This window comes from Cupressus sempervirens, chromosome 3 (assembly GCF_028749045.1).
Source record: "Cupressus sempervirens isolate cs-2001-9-10 chromosome 3, ASM2874904v1, whole genome shotgun sequence".
Classification (NCBI taxonomy): domain Eukaryota; kingdom Viridiplantae; phylum Streptophyta; class Pinopsida; order Cupressales; family Cupressaceae; genus Cupressus; species Cupressus sempervirens.
In genome coordinates, this window is record NC_143120.1 from 1,074,060,712 (window position 1) to 1,074,073,328 (window position 12,617).

A 12,617-nucleotide genomic window follows, 5' to 3' on the forward strand; every position below is an offset into this window, starting at 1 on the left:
TTTTGGAAATCAAAGATTCGTCAGATTTAAGCTGACAAAGTTGTTATCTAGAAATCTGTGAATTAAAAGGAAGATAAGAATGATGAGTTGGTTGCATAGAACACCATGTAGAACATTTTTAAGATACAACTAGCAGAGAAAAAGATATGGGTAGATACATTGTATCCTACCTAATCCATTTTGAAACCCTAAGATTGGAAAGGGAGAATTGAGTGGTTAAAGGAAAATCAGACTTCTATATAAGAAGACATAAGTTAATGAAGAAAAAGAGTGAAAAAGGGGGGATAGTGAGAGAGAGAGTCATGGTCAAGCATAAAAGCATGAAATGTTGAAGAATGTGCTAAGGAGAAGATTACACAAAAACTCTATTTGGTTAGACGACCACAAGGATGATTGCATTGGCAGAATGAGTAAGAAGACTCAAGGAGACGAAGCTTGAGAGGGAGACAAGTAGTCAAAGCTGAAGTGATTGAAGCCAAGTGTAAGGATTGAACTGAAAGAGTGATCTAAAATCTACAAAGTATGTTGTAAGTTATGTCAGATCAAAAGACCATTATCGTTACTTTCTAGCAATTGTAACAGTAAGATAAATCCTATGAACTTAGGTTGGTTTAATAGCCATTAGATAAATTCTTTAACATGGTGAATTCCAAGTGAATGTTCTAAAAGACCTTTAACCAGGCCTATTCCTAATAGTTTGGTGAAATCCTCTAACAAGGTCACATTTAACAATGTGTTGTAAGCCTTTAGCAGGGCAGGCTTTTAACAGGGCATCACTTCAGAAGAGTGAGAATCAAGTAGCATGTTACTAGTGGATTTTCCCAAATTGGGTTTCCACGTAAATAATTGTGTCATGTGTTGATCTTGAATGCTTTATCTTTGCATGTTGATTTACAGTAATTTGCTTATATGACTGATTTAAGTTTGAACAGATGAAAAGTTATTATTAGGGCATTTGGACCTTAAATAACTGATTCACCCCCCCCCCCCCCCCCCCCCCCCTCTCTCAGTTATTCTAAAAGAATTCTAACATTGAGTTCTCCATCAACATCATAGATCTTAGCTTTTTTGTGTTCAAATTCAACCGTTTATTGTGAACTATTCAATTGTGACACACTCAATATATTATAGTTGAGTCCTTCTACATAGTAAGCATTGTAACACATGATCTTGTTTGTCAATTTTATTGATCATTTACCTTTCACTGGATAGGGTGCATCATTGCCAAATCTAACACTATTTCCATTATAATTCTCAAGGGTAATGAACTTAATTTTGTCACCATTCATGTGATGAGAACATCCACTATCAATGATCCACCTTTTACCTTTAGTTACATAGGATACTAATACAGTTGCCTTATCTTCATTTGATCATATTTCATAGCAACACACACAACTTCATCATCATGACCATTTGATTCTTCATTAGGTTCTTCTTCAGTAATGCAACAAGCTTTCTTTCCCTTTTCCTTATAACCTTTGTTGCTCTCATCTTTTCTACATTTGAATTTGCCATCAATTCTATTATTCTTCTCCTCACTAGTACATTTGAGGCCATTTTTCGACCAAAGTTTGACCAAATTTGACCAACCCAATGGTCAAAGTTTTTCTCATCAAAACTTCAACCAACCTACTAGTTGGTTGAAATTTCAACCAATACATTGGTTAAAAACTATCAAACATGTTGGCCCAAGTTTTGCCAAGCATTGGTCAAAATTTCTACGAATGCTAGTAGAAAACTACACAACATTGGTCAAAAACTCCAAGCATTGGTCAAAATTTCAACTAATGTTTGGTCGAGAACTACCGAGCATTTTTTAGGCTCACACTTGTTGAGGTCCACTTTAGCAATGGCCCTTCCTATGATATTGTTGTCTAAAACCTTTCTAATGAGATAATGTGTTATGAGCTCTTCATAAGTGGGATGGAACGTGAATCTAGGAGGCAATTGTATATCACCCATATCATGACTGTAACTAAAGTTAAGAGCCTCTATTATTGAATTCTCTTCCCTATCACCCATATTCATTTCCTTTGCTATGGGAAATAAGGAAGAGAATTCAATAATAGAGGCTCTTAACTTTAGTTACAGTCATGATATGGGTGATGCACAACTACCTCTTGGATTCACATTCTATCCCATTGATGAAGAGCTCATAACAAATTATCTCATTAGAAAGGTTTTAGATAGTAATTTCACAGGAAGGGCCATTGCTGAAGTGGACCTCCACAAGTGTGAGCCTCAGGGAGGGTTCAATTCCCTCCTTTATTATTCACTATGTGTATAATCCCACACACCCATTTAATCTTGAATGATGATGTATTGAATGCTGAGTGCTCCAAAACCATCCATTTCATGCCTTCATCTATACACAATGTCTTTCTAGTTTCTTTCTACTCGCATGCCCATTTCATTTCATATTAGCACCTGAAAATTGTGTCACTCTAAGGTCTCAACTAATTTCTCTTGATTGATCATCTCATAACTAATGAATGAGAGCTTTGGGATAAGCTATAGGCATCCATCAAAGTATAAATGATTTTTTTAGATGGTGTAGATGAAGTAGTAGCATTTTCCTTGGGAGACATGCTTGCAAAATAGAAGAATAGATAAGTAATGTGAACTGTTTGACAGGATGCCTGAACTTTATGTGGTCATCAAAAGCCATGGTTGTTGGATATGCACAAAATAGATATATTAAGAGAATATATTTGTTTAAGTTAAAACTACCCTGGTAGACATGCATGCAAAATGTGGAATCCTAGATGAATAGTTCAATTGAATCCTCCTCTTGGAGGAAGGCTACAAAAAATACATTGTTCAATTGAATGGTCTATAGATACCATTAGGATAAATTGCAACTATGGATAAATCATCATTTAGAACTATTTTCACTAGTAGCTAAGATATCAATTTGCATCATACATGGAAGAAGTTGAAGAGCAGTCAATACACATCAACATCATGAGAAGAAGTGATTTGGTTAATGAACCGATTACTAAATCAATATGATGTGATATAGAATAGAAAATGAGGAATCCATAATGGGTAATCTAGTTCCTAAGTGTTGATAAGTATGATAGCTATTATGAAGACCAAAAACCAAGTGATAATTGATCAATGATCATATGTATATCCAATGATGGTCCATGATTACTATGTAACAGGATGATACACAAATTAGGAGAAGTTGTATCAATAAACATAAATAATCAAGAGGACATCAATCAACATATGACTAAGAAATAATAAGCATACAATAGTCATAACCGATACTGATATGGAGGAACAACAATATGTTATGATAATGATTAAGTGAAAAAATGACAAACTTTGAGATTTATTGAACCATATTATTATACTAGCTCATGCACACTGACTAGTGAGATTATTACTATTGGCATCCAATAAGGAGAATATTATAATCAATAACTAAAGGCTGATTAATTATTGAATGAAAGGATGCAAATCTAACAAGGAAAAGGTGCATCTAGAAATGATCATGAAGGGATACAATCTTAATTATTAAAAAATGTTATACTAACCGATCTTATTGTTAGAAGACTTGTAACAAAAAGGTGCGATTACCAAAGGAAATGAAGGGACATGAGACATGTCCCATACAATGGCACTCCTCACTCAAGGATGAAGATATAAGAAAGATTTTCCATTGATCATTTAGAAATACAATACAAATTATTCAAAACACAAAAAAATTTAACGCAAATGTCTTATATTCATTTAAAGAGGTTCTTCAAAATCTATTTCTTCTTTCAATCATTTTATCTTTATTATTCCTAGCTAAAAGAAATGAATATTTCTAAGTTTTGAATCTACATGAATAGTGCACAACTTTTATTCAAAAAAGGTATGAAGAATACTCATGATAGATAGTCATTGTTAGTATGCTCCAGAATACTATCAGCTGGCTTATTCTCGTAATTTTTTATTGTCTCCAAGTAACAAGCACACTCTTCAACACTGCAATCTCCAAACAAAAATCCTAATTAACAACAAAAAAATTCTCCCATTTAAAAGAAAATAAAATAGTTTTTCATGCATGTTTGACCCTATGTTCTGAGTTTTCCTTGGTGGGGTAGTACAAAGGATCCATGGTGTCTTCCTAGGCAAGTCTGCAAGAGGTTGGAACATAGTAAATTAGAAGCAAATCCTAGTAACAAATGTATAATGTATAGTAATATTAAAACTTGGAAGGATTTCTGCCGAAGAGGAAAAACTGATGCTAAAGATAACAATCTGATTTTGGAAGGTGAAGTAAAAGCGATTGCAATAGATGATCTGTTACTTAATTATGAAGTATTTTCCAAGACTTCAAAAATTGTGGCAAAACATTCATGTGAGCCAATATTTTAAGAAAGAAGCCCCATTTTATACATTTGTGAAGTTATATATTAAAAGTGTTACTCAGCATTTTGAATTTTACTAGCTTTGAGGATGAGTCTCTTTAAGGAAAAGGGCATGTTGTGTGCCTAGACACAAAATAACATTATACTTGTTTTCTAGCCTATAGCCCTAGTTCCCAAAAATACATCTCTTCTTTTCAAAATGCAATAGACAGAACCAACATTTTTTGAGTACTCTTTCTTTATAGTTAGGAATTTGTAGCTGTAGTTTATCTTAGGAGAGCATGTACTTCCCATATTTTGCAAATATGGTGTTGTTTGATATTTTTCTGCAATTCATTCTATAAATTTTTAAGGAACTCCTCAGAATCTGCACTATGAAGGAAAGAAAACAATATTCAAAACTAAAATGAAAACCATTTATTTCATTGGTAAATAGCAGGGAACACAGTCTTCTAATGGTAGAAATGATAGCTCAAGGTGACAAAGGCTTCTAAGGAGATGTAAGCAAGATGATTAAAGAATTTTTTCATTCTTGGTAGATACAATCATACCTCAAAAATCCATCCATAGGTTCAATGAGAGGTTCCCAAAAGTCATGCTTTTCATTGTATGACCTTGTCACTAATGACAGATTTACTATTGAATTTAAGTAATCAAGTCTTCCATGTAAACTATACATGATGCCAGTGAAAAAAATGTTCAACAATGGAACCATCTGCATGGACAAATGAAAAGTGAAAACCAATGTCAAAACACTGATGGATTCCATGATTTAAACATCATCATATAGATCAAAACTATTAAGATATAAGATTTACATAGCCATTTTCATCACTAAATTGTGAGAGGACATGCAATCGAAGTGTTACATCACAACATTCCTACCATGAAATTCTTACTATACCCCCAAAATCATCAAAAAGTGTTGTTGAAATCCTTTGTACTTGGGCATCAATCACTAAGTCATCTAGTTCATGCGAATTGGTCTTATCAGCCAGTCTCAGGGCAAACCTTCTTGGTGGCCTTTTTATTCCAATTCTTACAAGCAATGTACCAGCCTATAAATTGCCTCACATGATCAGATTCTAGAAAAATAAAAAGAATCTCAATTATCCTTCTACAAAAGTGATCAATAGATTATACCTCACTATCTAGCATCCATATGCTAAAGTCTTCTCTTGTCTGTTTAATTTCAGTTGCATCCCAAATACTATTATCAGGGAACTGAGCTCCAATTACTAAATCATTGTGAATACAATGCAATGATTTGAATTCACCTGGTTTTTGGGGAGATTTTCTTGCAATGCATCCTAGATAAACATATCCAGTAGGAGCCTAAGGCAACCAAAAGGAGATACTTTCCACGCCTCTATGTTTATATATTTGTCCCATTTTTATGAAGTCTAATGGTGGTTTTAAAAGAACCCCATCATTTAGGTCATGAAGAATCAAACTTTCATTTGGAGGCTCAAATCTGCATTCCAAAACATTTGAAAAATAGGAGAAATGTTAATAATAGTAGTTGTTTGAAGTACAAATAAAGAAAATCATTATAGCAATTGACCTGTACAGTGAAGAATTGAACATGTAAGGAAGATAGTTAAGAACCAAGATTGATGTAAAACAATTAAAAAATATAGATAAAGTGTGCTTTTCCTGTTGAGGTATAAGTGGCATCTACTACTACTACTACTATTTTTGAATGGGTGCAGCTCTAGACCATCTAACATTAGATCACTGTCCTTGTTGTGGCTGAACCAAAGAAATATAGAAATTTGGAATAGGTGCATTTCCTAGCCTAATACCAAGGACCAGTTGCTGCTGATAACCAAATCCACCATCATGTGACAAAATTGACATTAGATCATAAACTACCAATGAAAACAATGCTGAATGAAGAACTTGCAAAAATTTGGAATGATTTTCCAAGCATGACATGCTAAAAAGGCAATTTGTTCTTATACAAGAACATAACAAATAAAAGCTGATGAACATTGAGCTTTTCATTTTAGATCAGTCACCAAACAAAAGTTGACACATCATTTTCTTCAAGATGAGCATAGAGCCATTTGCAAGGTATCAAAATTAACTTTGAATTGATTAGCATAGATTAACATCATCAGTAGCAAATATATATAAAAATATGAATATATATCATATTTACTTGAGATGGCATGATTATGGGTGGCTCGTGTCCATAGAACATTGGTTGGCATAGACCTGGACCTCTAGGAGGGTATATGGGAAGATGAGTTGGCATAGCTTGTGCCATGCCAACTAGATTTCACATTTGTGAGAATTGCGCCTGCATGAAACAATCAAGATATGCCAAACTAGTATGGCATTTCCACTGACAGAATACTACTAATTTCAACCAACCAAATAGACATTGTGAATAAATAATTCCCAGAGTCATACTAGTTACAACACTATTTTGAGTAAGAAAATACATTCTAGTAATAAACACACATTTAGGAACCCAACAATTCCTAAATTTCTACCCAAACTTAACCATCTAACCTACTGACTATATTATTAATACCATTCTTTCCTACTCTTATCATAAATAATTCCATAAAGATAGCTCAAGTCCATACTAAATGTCTTAATGATTGAGTTTCTATATATAGTTATCTTATTTAGACTACCTAACTTTGACTTTCAGTAAATTTGTTAAATCTTAGAGATAAATTGTAAGATAAGCACAAGAATTGAATATGGATCCATCTTTCTGAATTGATTTCAAAATAAAAAACATTGAATCAAGTTTTTAAATCTACTCCTCAAAATAAGAATGAAAATAAGTACCTATAACCTTGCTCTTCTCTCTTCTTTGTGCTGAGCCAACGCAACATAGAGTGGCCTACTGACTACTATTCTCCCATTCATTTTCACAAGCTACATACAGAAACTTACAATCTTAAGACAAGAGATATTAGAAGACAAGTTTTAGGAGTTCTAAATATTTAATAAAAATTTACATCTACTCAAAACAAGCCATACTTATAGCTTGAGATGCTTCATCAGGAGTTGAGAAGGCCACAAAACCAGAGCCCCAACATTAACATTCAATCAATACAATCACATAACATTCATTAATATGATATAAAATTCATTAATACACAATAATCAGCATTGGATGCCCTTCATTAATTATGTGGAGGGAGGATGGTGGTCTTCAAGACACAATGAGAATTTAGAAATTTTAGAGGTTTAGGCACTCTAGCCTATCAACTACTTCAAATGCTTAAGAGATCAAACTTGTCAAAGCCTTATACTACACTCCTAAATGATAATTTTGGTGTTATAGGATATTAATGACTTTCATTCAATGGATTCTAAGGTTGTATATCAATCACATACTCTACATTTGGTAAAATGCTCACAATCTATCATAGAGACCTACTTCAGCAACCAAGTGGCCCTACAGTAGAGCAAAAAATGGAAATACTTTGTTTTTACTCAAAACACCTAGCAAGGAATTTGCATTTAAAAATACCCTTTTGGGAGTACTACAACATATCAAAAACTACGTGTTGACTGTTTTGGACCAATACACCTATTCTTAATAGTTACCCTATTTCAATGCATGAAAATTGTCCAAATTAAAAAAGGAAGTATGTCGTAGATTACACCTGGCACTTCCAACTCCTAGATAGTGACTTATTCTATCTCCAGTTGCCCAAATCCGAAGGCAATTTGTCTCACGGGCGATGCAACACTCATATCCCCAATTGGTGTCTTCCAATCCTATCAACTAAGGCTTCCTCAATTCACTATCTCCACATGACCCTGCAATGAATTGGTGATAGATTCACCATCAAATGAAAGTTTTATAATGTTCCCAAACATAAAATATACTTGTTTTTTGGCTAGGTTAGCCACTACAATACTCGGTACCCAATTTCAGCACTTGTTCTCGCTGTTCAACTTGTTATGACACTGTATAAGAACTACTCTTCCTTTAGGTGAGGCTTAATTTTGCTTTAGATAGTATAATCCTATTTTCCTTAGTTGGAATATGTGTTATCTGAAGCCATTCAAGCATTGGAGATTTTTCCTAGTTGAATCTGGTGTAACTTTTCTAACCCTTCTAAGCCATATATAATCTACCCTTTCTCATTTTATACAGTTTGTTTTATAGTTGGGACAGTGATACTTAAGAAATCATACTTGAGAGGTTGCAGAAGTTTTTTACTATGCTCAAAAGACAATTCTTCATCTCACAGCCCCATTATTTGACCAAGAAAATCAATCGCTAAAATCTGGTTGTGTAAGGGCATTGAAGAGAGTGTTCATCATGTGTGATCATGACAAAGACAACACTCTTATTGATGTCAAGCTTAAAAAATTTCAAGTATGACATGGTTTCAGAATATTTTTAAAATATTAGATGATTTAGGTTTGCTCTTTGGGGACGCATCAATTTTTAAAAGCTATTTTTTGCACTGTAACTTGAAATCTATCCATCTTGTTCATTGGTCAAGATGTTAATCTTCAATTCTATATTGTTAAAAAAATTATTTGCATATACAAACTATTGGACATTGTGTATAATTTGAGAACTTTCCATTAGAATGGAGGCTCATGATAGCTTATTCCCCTATTTATTGAGCAGCTTAGATGCTTTAATGCTCCTTTACAACCCTCTGAGATTGTTGATGTGAAAAGGGTTATCTCAAAGAGACTTCCACAAGCTGTCAATGAAAATGGCTTCTCACTAACATGATTTCTTTTTCTCCATGCTAATTTTATTGAGAAAGGATGATTGGAAACTACTGGAATAATTTTGCAAAGTTTTGGTTATGATGATGAGATTAAGCTAAGAGATGAACTCCTTCCATCTGCACAGTTCAAGCGAGCACTTGACCAGGTTTTTTTTTAAAGATTATATAATTTTTGAGGGTCCTCATTCATGTTTGACTATTACCTCATATAAATTAATAATCCACTTGGATATAGAAACTAAGTGACTATTACCTACCAAATAAGGGTTCAACAATAATAGCAACTGAGAGTTGTGCCGCATAAACAAGATATGGCTGGAAGTAAGCGTTCATGTATTTTGTGCAGCTAGATAGTCTAAAAATGTCCCAAGAGGGATGAGACATATGTCATAAAAAAAAAAATCAACATGAATTAATTCAAATATTGAAATATAAAAAAATAGGACCTGAATTGAAGAACATCAAAGATGATCAAAATATAGGTAAATGAAATAACTAAAGAAACCTTATTAAAAATTGATCTTGTCTTTGGGGAAGAAATTTTTATAAAGGGACTGGTGCTTATTGATATTGATCTCATTCATTAGACAACCTCACACTTGAATATTGAAACAACTGATGTTTTAAAAGACAAAGGCTACTCTAGAACAAATCACCTCAAGGTAGAAAAAACTAAAGACTAGATTTTAATGCATGATGTTTGAGCAGAGCTAAAATGATATAGATCCATACCTATGTTACCAATGGTTCTAAAGTCTTTGTAGATAGGAGAAAACTCTTGTGATGGCATCCTCACAATGGATTGATACTCCAACTCAAGAATACCCAAATTTTTAGTGTCAGTATCCATTAACTTCATTTCAAAGTCAGAGATCTTATCCTAGTCTGATTCAAACATATGAATAATTTGTAAGAAACTAGTGACATTTATTTCTCATTTAGTTTCTAGAAATATAAATTTAGAAACAACAAAAATTATAAAATAAACTTTGCACCATATCATTAGATATATTAGGGAACAACAAATAACATAAACACTTTATTTTGCATAAGGAGACATAAATCCAATTCTAGTTTTGAAGCATATTACATGAAGAAAGGCATGACATATAAAAGTCATGCAAAAACACAAATCTTACATAACATAGAGAGAGGTATAGTCCCTATCCCTATTGATAGTATTCTCTCCATGCATACAAATGACTGATCATAATCAAGAACATGAACAACGAGACACATTGAGAAAAACAACAGGACATCAACATTTAGAAAAATCTAAAATAAATCTAAAATTCGAATGGAAAAGTCCAAGGCCCTTTAGAAGTTAACACTTCATTTGAAAAAAGGGATAACAAAGTTCAAGAATATAAAGACTAATCTGTCAAAATTAATTGAATAAAAAGTTAAATAAAAGCCACTAAAGAGCTTTTTGAAGAAAGAAATTATCTTGGGACTAAATAAAATATCTCATTCACATCTAAGGCTTGGGAATTTATCATTATCACATCCTTACAAACAAAACAAAAATATAATAGTACACTTCATGAATCTATCAATGTCAAATCCTATCAATTGCATGGAATTGAAATTGTCGATGTCCTATCGGTCTAGAGATGTCATACATAGTGATGCCATTCCATAACTTCAACAACTCATCAATTAGGGGCTCAATATACACGTTCATATCTTTAACTTGGTATTTACCTAGCAATTAAATGAGCATAGACATTATGTAATTATCATAACCATTTTCATGCACTATTTATAAATTAATTTAGATAACTATAAAATAAAAAAATACCTAGCACAATCATTGACAACATTATGTGCTCCCTCTTTATGGACATCCATGGAGGAATGTTATTATTAATATAAAAAAAGCTACACCGAGTAAACAGATCTCATATCTAAATATGGATTGACACCATCTTCCGCCAATGAAAGCTTTAGATTATGAGGTTCTTTTTTAGAGTGTGACCATGTTTCTTCTATCTCTTTAAATGCATAACCATCGACAGGAATTCACATCGGGGATACCCCATATTGGTTGAAGATTCAAATCAATGTTTTCAGCATGTCTAGCCAAAAAATTACTATTCCATGTGCATGGTATCAAAAAACATACTGAAAGCCCATATATGAATCTAACAGAGATATTAAAATCCCTCCAATTATAAAGATTATGAAAATTTCTAAAAATAAAAGAGCAGACTGCAAGAAAAGAAACTTATTTAATGGGTGGATCTCATATTTGTGGGAACTACATTTATATAGCAATTTCAAAAGAAACTTCACTGCTTTCCATAAAAGATTGATTTAGAATAGTTCAAAAATAGGAATGAAATTCAATTAGAATCTACATATGCCTTCCGTTGGTTAAGATAAAAACTTAAAATAGATCTTTAAAGAAAAAAATTTCTTGCATGTGCAACAAAGGAATGACTTTTGAATGTCCTACGATTGACTGGGATTAACTTCTGAAGTTGTAGTGTCAAAGCTTATGACATTGCACAGAAATATTAATAAACTAGACATGGATTCAATGAAGAGATATATGTCTCTACCACTAATTAAAACTACATAGCTCTCTGACTAAATTGATAGTTAATTAATGGTAGAATAAAAAGTTTTGACAAAAAAAGTTTTCATATTCTAGACCAAAATGTCATTGTCAAGTGTAACTGCTAAAAATGAATTGCGAACACTGAAAAGAAAGGAATGGTCATCCAAAAAAGCCTTATCTTTATTAAGCTAAATGATACATCTCAATTAGAAGTCTCCTGCATCTTGTTTTGCAATTGAGCAACTAGGTGCCTAAATGCTTGGCATGTATGTACTTTGAAAAAACTACCAACTTCAATCAATTTGAAAAAGCCCAAATAAGATATTGTCTCATCTGAGCCACTTGAGTATACATTTCATAAATGTTGTACTTTGATGCAAATTTTGTTGGTAATAGTGAAAAATATAAAATTCAAGGCTTAGATATCAAAATGTACAACATAGATCTAAAATTGGTGGTTAATCCTTTTACATTAATCACAAGCATAGAGCACTATATAAAAAAGGCAAGTAATCTTGCACAAAAAAATGGCACATCTCACTGATAAAGAATAGAATGCAGTAATGGACTATAAAAAATTTTCCCCAAATGACACAATAGTTGAAAAACCTAAAATGCGAGGACTTCTTTGTAAAATGTTATGTTAGTGTTTGAAAGAAAAGTATAAAAAATTCTCTGTCTATAATTTCTACAAGAGAGATTGAGATAAGGGTCCTATCATTGATTGAGATGTAGAATGATCCATAAAAATAGTAGGTAGCAAGATTGCGATATAATGTGATAGGGAGAAATGAATATGCCATGGGCCTTGCCACACTATTTTTGAACCCCAATGTTAAGTCACCATTTATTGTGGGCATCTTTGATGACTGGGGAATTGGGAAGTCTAGCCTAATGCTTTAGGTTTGTTTATATCATAGTTCTAAAGGAATTGAGGTGTCTATTAAATATGAGCTC